Genomic DNA, 22,737 nt, shown 5'->3' with positions numbered 1-22,737 from the left:
AATTATTGTATTTAATAATGCAACAACTACCCAGCATGATACGCATGTTATTTTATGTAGTGCAGTTCCAATATTTAATCTCTAAAAGCAGTATGTGTCCTTCTAATGGACGGGACTCAAAAATTTTGTTGAGATTGCTAGATGATCAGCACCGACAAACAGTAAATTGATCAATATTCCTTTCAGGAAACTACTGAGATTATTATTGCACTAGCAGTTTGATTTTTCCTGGAACTGAAACCTTTACTGGGGCAAGACACAGCTCTGGTAGGAGGCAAGCAGAACAAAAGACCAAGCTCAGGTATGTGGCATCCATCTCCGAATGCTCCAGGAGTTTTGACAGACAGGTTTCAATTGAGTTAACCCATCTTTAAACATTTAAGCAGTTATTTAACACATAACAGCTCCCACTTGCCTAGACACTCCATCCGAGGTGGTTACTGCTTTCCCTGCCACTGCTGTGGTCCCCTCAATTCTCATCCTAACATCGGAGTTTACTGGCCAGGGGAAATGTGTTTCTACTCACAGTTGTTGGGGTAGGTCTTGCATAGACACTTTCCCCAGTTTGTCTCCTTTCCAACAGGTCAGGAAATCCTACACAACAGTGAGCCAGGCACCTTAAACCTTGATAGGACATCACTGTAACTTGGCCAACAGTAACGTGGCAGTCTTGAATATGGCCTGCCACCATGGAGTTATGACTCACGCTTGCTCTTTTCCTCAACTGTACCCTCTGCCTTTGTAGCTAGAGGGGTATCATTACTGCTTTGCACTATGCAGTGGTTTTAGACTGCTGAATATAATTCTTAAGCAGAGACTAAACCAACTGCAGTATCTCCTACTGCCAGTTTTCCTTAATTCAACAACAAAATGGACTGTATAGAGGATTAATCGTGTATTTCCTACTTTAAACCACTCCACCACCATAAAACTAGAATGCCACAATAGTGGCATTTGTTTATGAGCATGACACAAAGACAGGAACAAAGTTCGCATATTCAGCCTTTGCAGACTTGAAAAGTGCTGTGCAAATTTGCAGTGCACCTCTGTACTGTCCAATTTATATCTACATTTATATCTATACCTTTATAGTTTAAAAATAATGCAAAAATACACTTACACCTTAGAGCAATGTGTTTCAATGTGCTTACATTTAGGCCAGTAGTATTCAGCGCTTTTTCCTTTTAAGTGCATCTAAGACAGAAAAGATTTTATAATAGACTGCACTGCATACTTTCATTTTATTTTCCACAAGGACAAATTATAATAGCTTAGCTACAGTAAAATACGTAGTAGTTAAGGTTTTTTTTTTTAATTAATTTCTTGTACTTGGTATTGCATTCTTATAGCTTCTCAGTTTGTTTAGATTAAATAATTTTAATGCTGAACTCAGCACACGCAGAATACTATTAACCACAGGAATAAATATGTGGAAACTGAGGTTTTAAAAATTGCATCAACATTACTATTCTACTTGATAAGAGCTTTTTCACTGTAATTTAAAAGTCAGTTTATCTTAGAACCGTAGGATCATAGAATCATAGAATAGTTTAGGTTGGAAAGGACCATTAAAGTTCACCTAGTCCAACTCCCTCCTGCAATGAGCAAAGACATCTTCAACTACATCAGGTTGCTCAGAATCCCATCTGTCCTGACCTTGAATGTCTCCAGGGGTGGGGCATCTACCACCTCTCTGGGCAACCTGTTCCAGTGCTGAGCACCCCTTAATTCCTTTGAAGTATTTCACAGAATCACAGAATCATTAAGGTTGGAAAAGTCCTTTAAGATCATCAAGTCCAACCATCAACCCAACACCACCATGCCCACTAAACCGTATCCTGAAGTTCCATGTCTACATGTTTTTTGAACACTTCCGGTTATGGTGACTCCACCACCTCCCTGGGCAGCCTGTTCCAACGCTTGACCAAGTGTTGTTTCACTGGTGTTTCCATGTTGGCTCCTATTACCTCAGGAGCCCCTGGATCATCTCTGTAAGACTTCAAGTCTGCTGCAGTGTAGCCAGGATGTCTCAGAGCAACAGGCTGAATGCCCTTGCTAGCACCACGTCCCTCTAACCTTGGTGTGTCATCCTATTGCTTGTCATGGGCAAGCGTGATACTATCCCCCTCCCCCTTCAATTCTAGTTTAAAGCCCTGTCAATAAGCCCAGCTGCTTGTGAGAAAAGACCCTCTTCCACTTTTGGAATGGTGAATCCCATCTGACACCAGCAAGCCTGGTGCTGTGTAGGCCATCACAGTATCGAAAAACCCAGAATTATGACAATGACACCAGTCATGGGGCCATATATTAATAATTATCTTGCAGTTAAAGTAATAAAATGTAGCTATATAAAATAAAAAGCTCTTTTACAAACCACTCATTTAATTGCATTTAGAGATCATTATGAACTAGCTTTATGATTTTATTTTTGCATGGTATTTTTTTTTCTTTTATCTGTACACCTGTATATATAGGCATGCAGATTATACATATACATGCAGAGGTGTGTGTGTTTGACTATTTTAATAACTTATTCAGGTGGCATTGCCATGCTGTGTAGGTTCATGTTTACAACATGCTGTATTTCAACTGTTAAAAATAGTTTGTAAGCATTCTGAATTCCCAGATCTCTACAGAAACAGATTAGGTAGAAGTCATGCAGTTCTACTATAATGGGGGGACACAAAAAACCCCCACCACTTACAAACTGAACTGACTTGCCAATTGGTTTTCCAGACTTTCTTTTCTAAGCCAAAATTTCACTTGACGTTGCAAGAAGGGCATCTGGATACACATGAGTTTTCTACCACTTTTTACCTCCAACATATGGGCCAAACACAGTGGGTGCCTCATTGCTGAAGGGAGAGCTTATATACAGCCTCCTTAGGGCTAGTTCTTCAACCGCAAGGGGTGAAGAAAGAAAGGTGAGGGAAAAATGCAAAAGTCTCTTACCTTCCCATTCACACATTTGAAAACACAACAGGTAAAAAATAATTTCCACGCTAGGAAAGAAATTCACAGCCCAGCTTTGAAGGCAATGTTTCCCTCACAGCATGAAGGAACACTGGTAACATTCATTTGCGCTCACTGGTTTTGATTACTACTCTCCATCCACCAAGGCTTGTTAGCAGCTTTTTTTCTCCAATGCAGTATTTTAAATCACTGCAGCTACCCTGGCCAGTTTCAATAGATCATGACTAAAAGAGAGGTTATCCTCATAAATTCCTCTATACCAGTAGAAATAAGATTAAAAAATTTTATAGTAAATTTTTCAAATAATCCAAAACTTAAATGATCACACATGCTAGCTGATTTCTCTGGGTTTCTGGAGGCTGATCTCTCCTATGAGGTTTAAAACATTCAAGGATTGCTTCCTCTTTGGTGGGAACAAAGTCTTGTATCCCACAATGTTTTATGAGAATTTCTGTTGAATTTATATCACAAAAATAACATCTTTCAGAATGAGATAAACTAACTGTCCTGAGATCTGAATATCGTCCTCATCAACACAGTGCTCAAGTCAATTCAAAGGGTGATCTCTTCACCCTACAGCAATGATGGTCTACAAAGTCAACACACATCTTCAGCTGACACTCCCACATACACCACTTGTCGTCTTCGCCTTTGGGAATCCCCTACTCCTGCAGGAGTGCCTGCAGAATCGCTTCTACTTCAAAACAAAGCAAAAAAGAAAAAAAGGCATTTCACTATCTCAGCTTATCCTGTAGCCTTACAGACACGTACGTGTCTGCCAGTATATGTCAGCACTACTGAGGGACAGAAACATTTTAGGACAGTTAGGTCATTGAACAAATTTTCTAGTATAGGCAAGAACCTACACCCTTACATTACAGTCAGTCCACTCATATTTTAAGATAGTTATCAGGAGGGGACAGAGCGTGGGCATAGTTTAGATATATTTTAAGCTCTGGAAAACAAGACAGCCACTAAAAATGGCTTCTAATTCTTCTCAGCTATTTCCAGTTTTGCAAGGTGCATCCATCTCAAAAAGGCTACACTGAACTGCAAGTGAAAGAATATGTGCTATCTTAAGAAACAGAGTTGATTACAGATATGTCAAAACTCAAATTTCTGTTGAACATCACACAGTTTTGTATATCCAGTAGAATTTGATTTCAATGTATTTCTTCCTTACCTTCTTTGGTTGTCAAGAGTATACTTAATAATTTTAAATCAAATGAGAATTTGTATTCAGTAAAATTAAGCAAAATCAGTAAGTGTTTAAATGATAAAACACTGGCTGCTGCTGGTAAAAAAAAAATAAGAGAAAATAAATTTTCGTTGGAAAGATTATGCTAATATGTCTATATAATTTATTCGCCTTCCAGAAGCTGCAGCAAACTGACACTAACAAACCAAATGTTTACAACACATCAGCGTAAGCTGTTCACAGATTTAACAAACATGAGGAGTCTGGCTGAAACCCACTGTAAAAAGAGGTGAGATTATAGTATTTGAATGACTGGCATTGACCCTGAATTACCTTTAACTCACATCTTATTGTCAGTACCGTAGTTTATCTTGCAGACTGAGGAATACAGAAACATCCAAAATTTGACAACAGGCAACTTCTTTGTACTAAGCAAAAGAGAAATAAAGTCTCTGAGATGGTTAAGAGTATTTTCAGACAGAAAAGCTAAAGTGCAGTCAATCATTTTCCGGTCCTGTATTTCAACTCCAGAAACACTTAAAGCCTTTCACATCTACCTAACTGATATCCCAGCACACTTCCCTGCTATATTTTATGAACAAATATCTTTTTTATACAGATGAGCATCACAATTTGGCACACAAGCCGAGCCGTTTGTGAAGGCTGAACTACTCAGTTTAATACCACGACCCCATTAATGTTCTTGGAATGGGTCTGAGTGACTGTGTTATTCATCCTTTATCTACACCTTTTTTTTTTAAGGCAAAAGATACCTATGCTGTTGTAAACTGAACCTGGGGTAAAAAAAAGAATAGTTGCATATAGAAAAGTGTTCATGCTGCAATAGAAGTGTATCATTTACACACATACACGTGTCTCCCTCACAGCCTTTCACTCTCAGCTGGTTGCTCCTTTCTGAGTATCTTCTCTTCAGGAGGGAAAACAGCTATGAGCCTGCCCCCCATCCATCTCTATGTGATACATGAAGTTTACACAAAGCATAGGACTATCAGTGTATACAATACCTCTAAGTACCTATGAAACTATGCAACATCATGTTTTCTGCTCAGTTGAGTAATATGATTGGAGCACCTGTATATTCAACCATTTTGAATCTTAAGACTGTGTCACACTGGAAACTTAATGAGGCCTCTATAGTTTTGAGTAGGCAGAAATTATGTACAGAGAGGACTAAACTGGAAAGAGTATTAGTTTTGAACTATCAATCAGTTGAATAGCCAACATCCACAATGGATATAATATGAAAGACAGTACTTCTCTGCATTTAATCAAAGAAACCTGAAGCAGAATTTCTAAGGTTTTCTTTAGACAGCTTTTTTATTCTTGATTCAACAAAATTTTTGTGCCATTGGTCAAAACAGGTTAATCACTCAATTATTTTACATTGCTATTGAGGAAAATTGTTTCAGAAAAGCATTCTGCTACCTCCTAAACCAGTAAAATGTATAGTAAGCATGATGGATGCATATAGGATAACAATAACAGGAGCTTGAATGTTTGAAAACATCTGAGGAGTTTCTGGAGTCTCAATGGACTATCCCATAAGAAAGTGTCTTTTTCAAGGATAGATCTCAGAAGTAAAAAGAAAAAATCACTGCATTTTATTTAAATACTAGCCACTGTTTCAAAACCTCTTTGTTTTTCTAGTTATTAGTGCTCTTTGTGGATGAAATGCAAGTTTACACAAGACTTCCAATTCCTTAATCTGTTAGTCTTAAATAAATAAGTTCTTAAGAATGTCATGCAGCACAGAATCTGACGTATTTCCTTACTTAAAAAAAAAAAGACAAAACACAAAAAAACCTCATAAATATTGCTTCTGAAATATTGAAGAATCAAGATTTATGGAGAGATGTCCTGAAGTTTGTTGCTAGAGAAAGGTGTATGTGTTGCATACACATTGCACTCCTCCAAATCCAGCTTCCAGGATCTCAGCCTTTATTGTCCACCTAAAGATATGCTTTTGATAATCCTTTCCACAAATACGTGATAAATGAGTTTAAAATAAACAGAAAAAACCTGTACCACATATACAAGCTTTGAAAAGACCCATAGTTAGTAATATATAGTAAGACCATTTTACACACTCCATTCTAGCTTAAGTAGTTTACTTCGTTTTGAGATGCGTGCTTAGACAGAAAACATCTCTTCATGTAGTTTTACATCCTCTTCTTTACACATTTAATTTTTAGAAGCAGAGCTTTTGTTTTGCAAAGTATTGCACAAAGGAGCTGGGTGAGTAGCTCCAGAGAAAGAAAAAAACCAGAAGATCGACTATGTTTCTGAGCCTGTCCTGGAGATGACTTGTTCCAATTATTCCCTAGACAATAAATACTGTTTTATGAAAACAGCATCAGGAGCCATTTTAGCTGTATACACCTGCTCTTCTGGATTTACATTTCAATAGGTGGTGCTAGTACTCATAGTTTTATGGAACTCTATGGAAGCACTGTCTTAGTACTGCTAATCATTTTTTTCCTCTGTAATTTGTTAGGAGTTACAGGATATGTGGACGTTGGGTGATTAAGAATAATTGCCCAGCTTTTCCAATATTGTACAGCATTCTTGAAAGGTGATTCAGATGTAGTATCAATAGAAATTAATGTAAGAATGCTGATGACTTGTACTGAAATGAGCAAATATATTTGGATTTTTTTTTAATTTGGCATGAGATTAACAGAGTAGAAATTAATTAGTAAGGACTATATTATACTTTCTAAATGCACTGTCTCCAACCTCCGTATTCAAGTTATTATAAATGCTTTTTAAAGTATAACCATATCACTGTAAACACTAAGAGTACAGAAACAATTTGAAAAATGTTAAATACACCTTTTCCCTACTAGCAAAGAACATATATGAATAATTGTTCTTCCTTTTTGGTAGACATTGAGTTGGAAATGTCATCAGATAAAATATGTAAAACAATTGATGCAAGACTAATACTAATTCTGAATAAGGAAAAGCATTCTTGAGAGCCTACAGTACATTGTGAAGTACATAAATTATTTTCTTCTCACCGGGAAAGATAAAGATTGAAATTAAAAAGGAAGTGATACGGAAGGTGTATTTGCTTAATTGTGTCATGCTTACATATGATAACCATCAACCTTTTGTAAGAGGTGGTCACAAACGACTCAGTAGCCCTTTCAGAAAGGTATTCCAAAAAGCAACTTTCAGAAAGTAATTAACTGGAATCGCTCTCGAGCCTGGTGCAATAGAGAATTAAAATCTGTCACAACCCATTACAATAGCATATACATCAAGAAAAACATATTTAGTCTCCCTCTCTCCTGCAAAATCTGAACACTTACCTGACGTTTAAAAAAATATACAAATAATTATTCATAAGATTATATGTAAGGTGGATAAATGAGAAAGGCACCACTCAGAAATTGAGGATTCAAAAGAGCTGCAATTTGTGTCAGCACAGGAAAATCTACCCAGAAATTATTCGCATGTAAAAGTCACACAGGTGTTGAACATTTACGTTTTAGATACACATTATTACTCCCACCGTTTCAAAGAAGATAAGTAAATTCATGTGCTCCCCTATTCCATGAAAAGAGTGGAAAGACCTTTTTTTACTATAATTTGAAAAAATTTGGTACCCTGCTACGGGCAGAAAGGAAGATGCAGCTTACATTTGTACTTTCACTTCTGAAGATGAAATATATAGCATAGAAAGCCATCTTAATTCAGATGGCATACAGATTTATTTATTTTTAATACCACCCATCAGTATACTGAAATAACTACAAGACAAACTCTAAACTTAACTGGTGACATGTCACTTGGATCTGAAGTTGATGATCATACCAATCCATGGCAGGTCATACACTCTTAATCATTTGTGGTGCTAGTGGAGAAACAGAAAAATAAGCAGTTAAAGAAAAATGTAAATTATAAAGGTCTCCCACACTACTATTTTACGATGCTTGAAAGCCTCAGGTATTTTCATGAAGTCAGCTCTTAACACTAAGATTTATCTACCCACTACTTCTCATCTTCAGCTTTCATGTTTCAAGTTACATCCACTTAGTAAGTTACCTGCCATTAAATTACTAGATGGATTAAGCCAAGACCTACACGGAAAGATTTCACTCCTTCTTGCTCAAAAGACAGAACCAGAGCTGGACTAGTCAAGCCCTGAACTCAATAAACTGTACCCATGTACCAGATAGGATTTCTTCAGAAATAGGACCTACATGATACAGATGTCTCAGGGATTTAAGTAAAGTTCAGAATAAAGCCACTAAAGCTAAGAAATGCCAATTTTTTAATAGAAAAAGCAGAAAGTCCTCATCAGTAGATTAATTAAAAAATATATTTTTAGGATTACAATATTCTTTAACTAAGTAAGTGTTTGAAAACCTATTTTAGGATTCCTGGGGCACACAGTGTACTTAAATACATAAAGCACTACTTTGAACAAAACTACATTAATATACTGTAACTTCTAACTTTGGCATTAGTAGATATAAAAGCCTCTTCAATTTAAAATTTGTTAGTTCCATGTCTCTAGTCGTAACTCGGTTGCAGTCACTGATGGTGCTCACGCGCTTTGAGCTGCAGGCACTGTCAGTACGCAGCTTAACCCTAAGAACACAGTGAGAAGCAAAGGCAGGACATGAAATGCAGAGTTTAACCTCCCGTAAGACCTTCCTAAAGTACTTATGTCAAAGATTAGGGACCAGATGAAAAAACTACATACATCTGTCCACGTGCCTCACAAGATGGCCAGTGAAACAGAACCACAAAACAGCTGAGGCAGGAAGGCACCACCCTGAGAGGTCATCTACCCCAACCCCCTGTTCAGAGCAGGGTCAGCCAGAGCAGGTCGCTCAACGGCCACGTTGAGTCAGGTTTTAGGCCTCTCCAAAGAAGGAGACTCCACAGCCTCTCTGGGAACTAACATTCAGCTGGATTACTCCTTTTTTTTTTTTTCCTCCTCCTTCAAAAACATACAATGTTTTTGAATTTTCCAACAATTTTTGTTAAAGCAGACTAACTTTAAAGCAAGCAACAGCATATCAAAGTAAAACTCAGTGCATGAATTATACCTTAAAAATATTCAAATATTTAATTTCCAAAACTGGTCATCAAGGCTTGTTATATTCTTAATAGAAAGCAAAGTGCGCACATCCTAAAGGATAAGTTTTAGATGACCTATTATAAATAAGGAGTATTTAAAAATGTGTGTTTTCAGAAACACAAAAAAAATAGACCATCTTCATTCTTAAATAGAAACCTCAATATATTTCAGTTTTCACACTTTCATTCCCCACTTTTTTTGGCTGAAATAATTTGACATGGACAACAAAGGCATGTTCTTTCTCCCAGGCTAGGCAAAACTTCATTTTACTACAGCTATGTTCATTGTTTAAAAAGACAAAAGCTTGCACAGTTTGTGACTAGAAAGTTCATATACCCTGCCTTTACTTCAAAAGACTTACAGAAAATAGCCTGACAGCAGAGCGGAAATCCATTTTCAGCTGGGATTTGCTGTTCAACAACTTCTGTTTATTCCTCCTGAATTAAATTCATACTCTATCTCCTTTTAATCACTACAGATTTGGGACATTGTATGTTTACTTCCCATTTCTTTACCAACAGTACTACTGTTAAATAACTGCAGTTAAATGAAACCCGTAATTTAGTATGTTTTGCTTTTAGTTTAGAGCCCTGTAAACTGAGGTCAAATGTCAGGAGTGGGGATTTTCCTTTCCAACATTTCCTAGTCCATAAACTTATCCTTCTTCCTCCCTGCAGGATGAAAAATAATACAGCCTGTTGCATTCGCCTTACATTTAAGTGCTGTGCCACATTCACGTTTTCAGCTACAGTACCGGAACAGACCATTGGAAAAGAATGGTGTATATTCTACCTCATGCCAATATTTTTGACTGTTTGCCTTATCTTGCAAATCAATAAAAACACATTGAATGACCAAAGATAAGCAGCCTCCAGACAATGAAATTGAGAGTCTTTTCAACTTCTACTGCATCATAAAATTTACCTTCAGTTACAAGTTCACTAGTAATGAAGAATTAGATTTCCACCAGTGTTGTTATTTATAATCCTGAAACAAGGTGTGTCCTCAAGCAACAAAATTCCCAGTGCTTTAGGAGGATCAGGTCTGGATAATATGTAAGGACTTTAGATTTCCAGCCGAGAAGCAGTACAAAGTGGCAGCACGTACAATGAACAAAATACTACTGATTTTTTATCTTACTTTTTCTTTGCATTCATGTAGCCTGTTGCAAGTACAAGAGGTAATGCAAGCAGTACCTTACACATATGACAAACATAAAAATGTTAAGGCCTGAAAACAAGCTTTCTCACCATACAGTATGTTTGCATAAAACCTGTCTCCAAGTTGCTAACATCACTGTTAGATGTTTAGGCTTTAATTGCAGTGTCATCACCTTCCTTTATATTCTGATGGATTTATTGTTTCCTCTGTGGAACTGATCCAACCCATGCAAATACCAGGAGAAACAGCATTCTGATGCTGAAGAACTGAAAGACATTTTAGTTAAATAACTCCCCTACACTTTTGATAAAACATGCAAAGTGTTTTATCAATAAAAAGCAGCATATGGCACTGAACAGGGGGAAGATTTTTTATTTGTGCTAAGTTTAATATGTTACTATTATGAAGTATATGATAGGTTTTCATGTAATCATTTAAAATGTTTTGCCCTCTCCCTTTCCTGTATCCTCTCCCATTTGGATTTCCTATTAGACAATAAAGTAAACCTCTACAGAGGACAGAAGTAATTGTTCCTTTTATCTCAAGGCAATCAACATCTGAAATGGAGAATTCTGTTATACCATAATTTGCTTATTTTTAAAATACCATTTCACACTTGGAAAGGGGGAATAGGGAGTAACTGCCTACTTAGAATAGTGAATAAAATGTCCTTCAAGCTCTCCAAGAAGCAGCACATTATACAGAAAAAAGATACAGCTTCTTGGTCACACTGAATTCTGGTGAGAAGTGCCCGAGCATGCACAGAAACTCTATCTAAACAGACCAGGAATTGCAGTTTCAATAGGAAGGAGCTGGGTCCTCAACTGTATCTTGCTTCTGTTGCCAAAAAGGAGTAAGCAGAACCCAGAATTCCAGTATAGGATTCATTTTTGTTCCAAAACTTCAGAAATTGAAGATCACCTCTATCCTTTGCAGTCATTTCAGAAAAAAACCCCAATACTCTAATGTCTTTAAGTACCACATATTGCTCTTTTCTCTCTCCTCACTAGGACTTAATATACGCATTTTATGCTGAACTGCAATTCTTAAATATTAATCTCAGATACTTCATTTAGGAGGAAAGTGGAGTGAAGTAAAGGAAAAAAACAGAAAACACCTCACCTCATCCATTTTCTCCCTAACAAAAAGGAATAGTCACTCACTTTGGAGTGCAGAAGTCTTTATTCTATAACACTCCTGCTGTTATCACCCCATAAAATAAAGTAACATCTGAAGTAGCATCTAAGGGCACTTGCATGGAAAGTAAAAAAGAATGGAGCGTTTTGCTCCCGAGAAGTGTTCCAAGATCTCCATTAAGAGTGTGGCTTTTCTGCATGAGATCCACTTCAGCGGAGGATTCCTACGCCCTATGTAATTAGAGCTGTTAAATTTTCTTAATGCAAGATTTCACACCTTGAGAAAGTGTAGCACATGTCTTTTCCAGGCATTTTGGGACAGGAAATAAAACCAGACGTTCGGTCAATGTTGACAGGATCATAAGGGAAACATTCTTGGTGCAAACAAGAAAAACGGCAGAGAGGCTAGAAGAGAAATCTGATCAGAGCAGTGAACAAGCTAGACAGGAATGAGAACTGTGAGAAAAAGGCGGACGTAGTACTGTCTTTAATGTCCAAAGTACTGCAAAAGAACACGCTCAAAAATTGAAATAAACAGCTAAGTGTTAAGGGGAAGTCTGAAGACCTGTCACACAGGGTGCTAAGAAAACCTCAGCCTAGGAAAGCCCCTACACACAGTGACTGTGTAACTGCACCATGAGAAATGAACAGTACAAACCAGGAGCCACAGGAATACCTTCAGGAATTCAAGAAGCACAAAAAGGTGAGACCAAATACTCCGGGCATAGCAGACATTAAAAAGGGAGGAGATATAGAAAATGAAGCCTTGAAACGGCAGAGGACATGCTTACACCTTCAGGAAAGAAGATAGAGTGCACCTATTTAGCTGCAGAGGTTAAGTACCATAGTAATTTCATAGTAAAGATTTTGTATCATGGTCATTCACCATCATTTGCCACTGGCATTAAGGCAATGGTTATGGTAAGGAAAAGACACTGCGAAAAGACTATACTCTCTCAGACTTCACAGGATGATAGTGGTACATTCGCAGCACAGTACAGCACAGCACCACAATCTAAATGCCTTTTCAATGTGCTATATATGCAATTAAAAATAGAAATAACAGGAGTAGCTTACCTAAATCCCCACATACAATAAACTGAAAGATATACCTACTTTGTTTTCTTTTCTATTGCACGCAAGTATCTATTTTTGTAAATATAATTTTGAATTTACAAAGGCAATTAATATACTTTTCAGCCTTAAGGACAAAAATGAAGACATAAAATACAGGAAAATCCACTTACATTAAAAATAATCTTCATCATATTCTATTTTGATAAAGAAAGTTCATGCATTAATTAGCCTCATAATTAGACTATCCTATTTGGATTACTTTAACCAGACTTTACATAATAATCTGAAGCACCAAAACAAGCTGAGTAAGTAAATAGTTTTTAAAAGTTGCATCAGAAAGAAACCACAATATTGATTCTTCAGAAAAATACAAAATAGTTTATAATACTTAGGGAGAGCGTATGTACACATAAGCCATTTCAGTGTTATTTGAACATTTAAATGGAATATATTTTACATATTCTAAACTGTACCAAATATGGCATTTTAGAGACACTCAGAGCAGATTTCATCCTATGACTGACAAGACTATTTTCTTAAACTTTAATTTTAAAAAAGTATTTTCAAATTAAAAAAAATCTTTTTTTTGTTTTGTTTTCTTACATCTAGCATGAGAAACTAGCGAGTATTGCTGCTATTACCCTATTTTGAAAATCTGCACCAGCATGGAAAGTGCCCATGCCAGCAATCAGTCATACATCTGGAACGGCCACTTAATCCAATAAACCTTTCTCTTCCAGTGAACACACAAAGAAAAATGTTATTGCCAGTCATCTCAGCAATCATGAAGGCAGTACAGATCAAGTTTTATTGTTTAACAAAACCGTCTAGGGTCAAGAACAACAACAGGATTAAGATCAAGTTCATGCATGTTATGTTTTTTCAAGGGATGTATTAACTACCTCCTAATATACTACACTTTAAAATCCTTGTCATTAGACTTAACTGTCTTAAAAGTAGTATGACTGAGGAACAGTATTACATATTTCATGCTTGCTGACGGACAAACATCTATTATCTGGAGAGGTAAACACTGAGTAAGGTTCATTTTGTTGTTGAATATGTTACATGCTGCTTCTGTTTGAAAGGGAAAAATTCACATATGCCAAGATTTGCATGCAAGGCGCACCTGAAATACGTTTCAAGCAAATAAGTCATAATTATTTGTGCATTAGTAAATCCACACTACAAATTTATATACTGCTTTAATACCTGAAGAATCACGATCACAGCAATAAAAAAGGTTGAATTTGGGATGTTTCCAGAAGAAAATAAATATTTTGTAAAAAATCATGCTACATCAAACTAGATTTTTACAGTTATCCAGTCGTGATTATTGTAGAAGTTGAGATGTTTTCTGCCTTACAGCAGAAAAACATTGCCATATGAGGCATACAGAATCACCTGACCCATCTGTTCTCTGCTGGCTTGTCATCCATCCCTGGGAGAGCTCCGTATGTTCCTGATGCTCTGTCATACACAGGGCAGCTTCCTTCCTCACCTTTCTCACTTGTCCTTCCTAAAAAACATGTATCCATCCATCACATCACACCAGTCACGTAATTATGTGTTAATAAATGTCCAATTAGGTGAAATACTACAGATTTTGTTAGGCCCTTGAAAGTACTGTTGTATTGAATGAAGAAAAAAGATGAAGTACCCAAGAGATAGCACAGATTAGCATAATGATACTTCATGAAAAGTAATAAAGCATTAATTTCACAATAAAGTCCTTCTCTCAATCTGCTGTCATTCTGACATCTCAGGCTTAGCCATTCTTTTCTTGCTTGAACATATACGTACACTCTACTATCCGACCTTCCTTAGTTGAATGACGTAAAAAATGAAAACGTTATGTTCAAAAGCTGCAATCATTCCTCAAAAAGTGACAAAAAAGTCTGTGAACCCTAGTCAGGAAATTATCAGCTAAAAGCCTGATGCACCACCAAAATAACTATCAAAATTAAAATAATTTTATTTTAAAATTCCAAATAACATTTTGGCAAAACCTTTCACATGAACTATAATGTTCCATATACATTACAGTTTGAATGTAAAGTAAATAACATGCCTTCATGTTGAGTTCAAAAGTTCAAAGAAAAAAATCAAATACCAGGGTTTCCAGAGGATATTCTTTACTGTGTTGTGTATTTATATCTAATTTCTAGTTGCCAAAAATTCACAAAGAAAATATTATCTTTTTTCCGTGACACTTCTGAAAGTTACCTCCCTGAAACGGGATGAGAGGAAAAAGAAAACTGCAGTTAAATCAAAAATCACCAACCTCTGTTTACTGACTACTTTACTGCACATATCATGTGGCCAATATTACATTTCACTGTCCCTACCAATCACTGTTTTATAACAAATAATCCTGGGAAATCAAAATATGACAGGTTAGACCTTCTGAATGAGTTCACTCAATGGTTTTGAATTGCAAGTTTTACATGCATGGAAGGAGGTTTTTCAAAAAATCTGCGTTTTTTTCTAATACTTCAAAAAGAAAACATTGCATTGCTATCTTAAATTGAATTATTCTCAAAAATATTAAAAAGGATCACCTTAATATAGCTATGAATTTTACTTCTTTACAAAGTTCGGCCAGTTGCCTTGAATAAATTCCTTTAAAAGTGGTATTTACTACACTCATTGCCTAAGAGACTAAGTATTTCTAAGGGAAAAAAAAGGATATTACATTAGCTTGGGTGTGCAAGGAAAAGATTATAAAATGATTCAAAGACATGCTTTAAGGGAAATGCAATTAACATCTGGGATTTTCACTAGCACAACATCCTCTTCTCACTGCTGTAACTCTAACGACAACATTTAGATGAAAACAGAACCACAGAATCATTAAGCCTCAATTCTCTGCTTTTCCATCACATTTCAGTGCACAAACGTACATCCTTACTTCCTCTTGCCTTGCCCTCCCCTCTCAGACAGAAAGTGGGTGGAAACACAACAGCGCAGCAAGAAAGCATCTCAGGGTTCAGCAATCAATTAATTGCACATGCAGCTTCTTAAACAGCTATCTCCCAGGCAAAAATCAGCTCCTGGAGTGCAATGAAAGCGAGGTAGGACCCTGAGCCAAACGATTAATTTTCATTTTATCACAGCCTCTCACACTAAATGAACATTAATAAAAAAACCTCTTCTCACTGTTGTCAGTGGCAGGAGTTACACACATATAAGAACCGTAGATGTTGCTAAAGCACTTTTTTCTAAGTCAAGTCACATGTTTACAATGCACGGGCAAACAAACTGTTCAGACACACTGCCCCTTTTCAAACGTCCTAAGCATGAACCATTTACCTCTGTCCCAAATATGCTTAGTTTTATAACAAATGTTCTTCCCTTTCCAGATCTTCTAGAAAGAGCCAGAATGCTTCTTTTATTTTTTCCTACAACAGTAACTGTCAGATTTCTGAGCAGTCCGCACGTACAATTCTCTCTGTGCAAGTTCTCCTTCAAAGAAAAGTTTAATAAATTTAAGGAGAGTAGGTACAGATGGAAGAAGTCTGCCACATCTCACCACCAGAGCCTAGCAACAAGTTAGGGAAGATAGGTTCATGTCCAGCTCAGGATTTTAACTAATTGTATCTTCCATGAATTGATCTTATACCCAGTTACATCAAGATTCTCTTATGGTTAAAAGGAAAAAAAAACTTTAGTTTGAAACCATAAATGTCTTGGTAGCATATTTAAAATGTTAATACCCTAATTAAAATTAAAAAGGCAGTTATCATTAGGTAGTTACAATACCACCATCAAAACCAGAGAAACTTAACAGATGAAACCATCTTTAATATTTTTATGGTAGAAAACTTACTTTTCTTTGGAGTTACACTCACGCTCCTAGTATCCATCTGGGTCCTAAGTCTGACACTTTCATCCTCATAAGGAAGAGTGCAGTGGGGAGGGTGTCGTGCTGACTTGTCAGTGTCCCCAAGTCTTAGTAGGGATGTGTTCAATGGCGGTGGGGTCCCTCCTCAGCTCTGTAGTCTCTTTGACTTTCTTTTAATGCATTTTCTTTTCATTTCATATGTCTCAGCCTGCCCCCTTCCCCCTGGACTCCCAGGGCAGGGGTGAAAGCTGCCCCACAGCCCCCCAGTACCCCGGGGCCGTTTGTCCGGCAGGGAGTGCCTGGGGCTGTCAGCCCCTTCCCCGGGGGCACTCACAGGGCTGGAGCTCAGACAGGCTGGGCAACGGGCACTGGGCCACAGGGCGCCTGGTAAACCCAGCGCAGCCCCGCGCAGGCCGAGGGCAGCCCAGCCCAGTCCTGGGACCTGCCACAGCCCCGTGCTGCCCTCAGCAGTGGCAAAAATCTAGGCTATTTACTGGACTGCACATTAGTCAGACAAGCTTTGAACATCAGTCAATTGAGAAGTATCATCTGTTAACATCACAATTACTAAGATCTTTCTGAAAGGATGAGACAAATGTCTTTAAGGTATTTCAGCACCAAGCCTAACCTGAGCTACCTTATCCCGCACTTTAAGTTTTGCAGTCAGTACACCTGAATGGAGAAAGTTACTTTGACATTAAAAGTCCTTTTGTATAAAGAAACCTTACAACTCTGGTGTATATTTGTTTGAAAATCATCAATTGCTATTCATGTTTTGCATTTATACTTTCACATAGCTCCTCCACAACTCTAGTTCATAAAGAGAACATCTGTATAACCATTCCTCTCCCAGACGGATCCTATTTCTTACTGAAATATTTGGACAGCTAACTGTACATACATATGTGTGTGTATATATATATGTTTTTGAATTTTAACAGCTTTATGAATTGAGGAAGGTCATTGAACCAAACAAAAGATCTTGTTTTGATGAAAATTCCTCCATAACTGAAGAAGAGGACAACGAGGGACTAAGATTGTACAATTTCATGACTACTACTGCACCATCCACATGACGACTACATACACGGTATTGAGCCAAGTTGTTGGTTTCTTGTGCTTGTAATCCAAGAAATCCATGCCACTGCCCCTCTTTTAAACTTAGGAATTAAAGCAACTTGTCCTCTAATACTTCGGACAATTAATCATGCAACAATTACATACAGGAATCAAGGAAGTTAACATTTTTTGATTGCAGGATTTTGATTAATACTTACACTGTTCCATTTTAGTAGCTATCAAACATAATTAATCTTCAAAACCCATAGAATTTAAGTTTTAGAATTTAAGTTAACAGAGCTTAAGTTATATAAAAGAAAAAGAAATCAGTCCTTTGTCTGCTCTGTCGTACTTGTGATTGGGTATCTTCTGTGCAGCATGAAGGCTCTCATGGCAAGTACAAATTTCTAGAGGTTGAAATATATCATGCGAGGCTGGTGGTCTAAAAGAGCCCTTAAGTATTCACAAGCAGCTATCACCACACTAGCTGCAAGTGTTCAAATATATATTTCCCTGAGCTGCTGAAAAACATGACCTTCTGAACAGTTAAATGTTCTTAAGTCAGCATCTTTGTCTTTCTGGCAACTTTAATAAACTAATGCTGCTGTTCATGCTCTAGGACATAACCATCTTTGGCATGATGACTAGTTGTACTAGACTATGTCATATGTCAAAGAATTACAAGAGCGTCAAAATTCTCTCACACAACCCAAGTACAATCATGTTCTAACATTTGAGGCAAGAATACAGATTAATCCTAGAGCTTGGATTAAACCAGACTTCACTTGTTTGACAGAAGAAGCTTATGGAATGTCACCTCACCATTTTGCTACCAGGGCTTTTTCTTTGTCTTTGTTTAGGATGTTGCTAGTACCTTTTTATTGTTGTTGGTTTTCATATATGCATACATACATGTATTTATATATATGTGTAAAATTATCCAAAGATTTTGGTCAGTCAGACACACATATTCTGGAGGTTTCTCACCAGGTATTTCCTAAATATTCAGCACTAATATTTTCAGTCTGATTGTAGTACTTACTACAACATTTGGATGATCTTTTCTGTGATAAAAGAATCCAAGATAAAAAAGCACTGGACAAAAATAGATGGAAATTTAGTTCAGAAAATAATAGGCCTCTTCAGAAATAGCTTTTCCCAGACCTTCCTCTGCCTCCCACCAACCAAGGTTAGTCTTTATTTTTTTTCCAGATCACTTGGTTCACTTCAGGCAAAAAAACCTACCCTTCCATCTGCCTGTGAATAATGTGTAGGATATACTGTGCTGGGTGGCTGACAGTGATGGAGGTGGGTGCTGGTCTCTGTTTCTGCACTCCTCAGATCTCCAACACAGTAGTCAGACAGCTTAGCCCACCCTGGTCTCTCCCTCATGTTTGGATGGAAGAGGTACTCCAGTTTGGTCTCTGAATCACTGAGGTAAAAAAAAAAAGCTTTTTTTGTCACTGCACTGCTAAGATTTCAGACAGTTCTTGAGATATTTAAATTTTACTTGTCATCATATCTCAGCAAGTAAAAGAACTAACAGATCATCAACTAAAATATACTCTGCCTATTCAAAAAGGAAAATGCACTGTGTTTGGGCGTAAGCAAACTGACAGAAGTGTCACCCCATTTTATTGGTCTGCTTTTGTCTAAGGCATGAAATAATTAGTCTCATTTAATAGGATTAATTTAACATTATCAGCTAGATCACGTCAGCATTTTGAAGACCACTTTCTGCACTATTACCAAAAGAGAAGAAAAGTTTTTCTTTTTCTGCTACTTTAGCCAGAAGTCCTACTTATTTTTTCATCATGAAATGAGACTACAACAAGGAACCTCATGCTTTTAGACTGGCAATGAAGATAACACACCAAGAATGATAACAAGATAAAAACCAACACATCTTCACTGAGGGCAAATAGTGCCCGACAAATTCAGTGGCTTTCTAAGATGGGGATACAGTGTTGGTGGATAGGGAAACAGCAACTGATGTCATCTACCTGGAATTGTGCAAAGCATTTGACACTGACCCACATGACATCCTCATCCCTAAATTGGAGAGACAAGGATTAGAAGGATGGATCACTCTGTGGATAAGGAATTGGCTGGACGGTCACACTCAAAGAGCTGCAGTCAACAGCTCAATGTCCAAGTGGAGACCAGTAATGAGTGGCGTTCCTCAGGGGTTGGTGTTGGGATCGGCGCTGTTTAACATCTTTGTTGGTGACATGGACAGTGGGACTGAGTGCCCCCTTAGCAAGTTTGCAAATGACGTCAAGCTGAGTGGTGTGGTTGATACACTGGAGGGAAGGGGACCCATCCAGAGGGACCTTGACAGGCTTGAGAGTTCAACAAGGCCATGTGAAAGGCCCTGCACATGGGCCAGAGCAATCCCAAGCACAAACACAGGCTGGGCAGAGAACAGATTGAGAGCAACTCTGCCGAGAAGGATTTAGGGGTGTTGGTTGATGAGAAGCTCAACATGAGCCAGCAATGTGCACTTGCAGCCCAGAAGGCCAGCTGTATCCTGGGCTGCATCCAAAGAAGGGTGGCCAGCAGGACAAGGGAGGTGATTCTGCCCCTCTGCTCTTCTCTCATGAAACCCCACCTGGAGTACTGTGTCCAGCTCTGGAGCCCTCAGCACAGGAAAGACATGGACCTGTTGGAGCAGGTCCAGAGGAGGGTATCCTGGTTTCAGCCCGAAGTTTTCAGCATGAAGATGATCAGAGGGATGGAGCCTCTCTCCTCTGAGGACAGGCTGAGAATGTTGGGTTTGTTCAGCTTGGAAAAAAGAAGGCTGGAGAGGGACATTTTACATGGGCAGGTAGTGATAGGACAAGGGGCAATGGCTTTAAACTGAAAGAGGGTAGATTTAGACTAGATATAAGGAAGAAATTCTTCACTATGAGAGTGGTGAGGCACTGGAACTGGTTGCCCAGAGAAGTTGGGGTTACCCCATCCCTGGAAGCGTTCAAGGCCAGGCTGGATGGGCTTTGAGTAATGTGGCCTAGTGGAAGGTGTCCTCACCCATGGCAGGGGTGTTGGAACTAGATGTGCTTTAAGGTGCCTTCCAACCCAAACCGTTCCATGATTCTACAATTCTATGAATAGAGTACAATTTGAAAGTAACAATTTCATGCTTATATCTTTGGAGTCATAATTAAGGGAAATAAATTTAGGTAGTGCTTAGTAACCATGGTATGCAGTTACTGTCTTTCACATATATTTTCTTATAAAATGAGGTTTCCTAAATGGTGACTGGGAAGAGAATCAGACAAAGTTTTCAAGTTTTTACTTGAAACAGATTAGTTTGTGCTATGTGGGGACTAGATGGTTATAAACAAAACATTTGACTTAAATAAGTAAACTTTCATTTCAGTATTCACAAGAGACATAAAAATTGATCTCTGAAGAAATGATTCCTCCATCTTTTTGCTCTGCATGTGAAATCTGTTTTGCACAGATTGGATATTCACTGCACAATCCTTTTCTTTTTCCTCCAAGTGGAGAAATTGGAATTGCTTTCAAATGGAAGAGGAAAAACCCCTCTTTTGCTGTAATCATTCTTCAAATTTTTTTAATTGCTTTTACTATTTCTTAGTCATATTGATCAAAATATTCAGACTTCAGTTCTGTAAACTGTTAAGGAAGTCTGAAGTTCATTTAACTTGAGTTATTAACCTGAGTATAAATAAATATATTCATCCATATTTGCATAAAATAGGTCTAGAGAGTATATTTCTTTATAGTATAACTAATTATTAGTTTAAAAAGAATTTAAGATGTCCTGATTTCTTATATCCATTTTTATGGTAATAACTGCTTTGATAATACCAAACACATTATTTATAGGCCTAGTGAATTTGAATGTGAAAGCATTCAGTTCTTCCCAAGACACAGTCATTATAGCTATTCAACATTAGTACTGGAAAAGCTTCAAAATGTACAAAAATACTTCTTTGATATTTTAAGCCTATCAAAGGAACACCGTAGCTCTGTGCTTTTTTAGATAAAACTTCCTTCCTGTAATTGTTGTTTAGGAAATTTCCATAGAAGCATTGTATCAAATTGCTCTAAAAAAATGTCATTAACAGAGTATCAACGCTTTCCCTCTATTGTGAATTAAAACATGCAACTTTGGAGCAGAAAGAATAATGGTAGAATTAATATTTCACTCACTCTTGAAGATTTCTCATTAGTTCCTTTGTGCTTAATTTTATATCGTAATACTCATGAGGTGATGGTAGGGGTAGGAAGCATTTAAGAGACAGCTACCATTACCTCTTATTTCAAATTACTGTATTTTGATTCTGAAGGCAAAATCAGGAGGTATTATATTAAAAACATGGATTTCATTTACCTATAACTGTCTGTCTGCTAGTATATTTCCTGTGTCACATAAAGCATTACTAGTCAAATATTAAATAAATATGTTGCACCTGAAGTTCATACATCACAGTTATTAAATGAGAAGGAGATAAAAGCAGTTAACAAAAAAACAGTTGAAATAATAGGTTGTTTTGGAATTTCTGCTTCCATTTTTGATGTGGGTAAATTGATACTGTTTTTACTTGTAAAGTTCTGTATCCGGGTCTGTGAAGTAATTTTTACCTAAGCTTATCATACCATCAAAATAATCAATACTGCTCAAACACCAATACTGCAAATGAAGTTGTGGTGTAATCACCAGCATCTGGGAACATCCACTAACCTCTGTCTATTTGCATAACAGATACCCGGAAGTTCATATAACAGTAACAAAAACCTTCCAAGATTTCCTAAGCACAGAATCCTAGAGATTGCCTCTTAGTCTTTTCTTGGGTTTTAGGTACATCTGCATTACTGTGCTTCTTCAGGCCAGAAGTTGATTAAGGTAGGGGTTTTTTCCTGACAATTTTTTTTTGCACTTCTGAAATGGGCGTTCAAGAGATCCATCTAGTTGGCCACTAAAGACCACATACAGAAGATTTGCAAATAACACCAGTTTGAAAACTCAGAACTGAAATACATGTGCTGAAAATTCGTTTTGTATGAGTAAGTTTACCATATGGATATTTCCACACAAGATGAAAGGACCTCATCTCCTGTGACAGCAACTGCATGACTGCATTAAACCACCAAACCTCCAGTCATCTTCAAAGGCACTCCGAACTTGCTATAACCTTAGTAG

This window comes from Phaethon aethereus (genome assembly GCF_964289735.1).
Source record: "Phaethon aethereus genome assembly, chromosome: 1".
NCBI classification, from domain to species: domain Eukaryota; kingdom Metazoa; phylum Chordata; class Aves; order Phaethontiformes; family Phaethontidae; genus Phaethon; species Phaethon aethereus.
Note: the sequence above shows the minus strand (reverse complement) of the source record.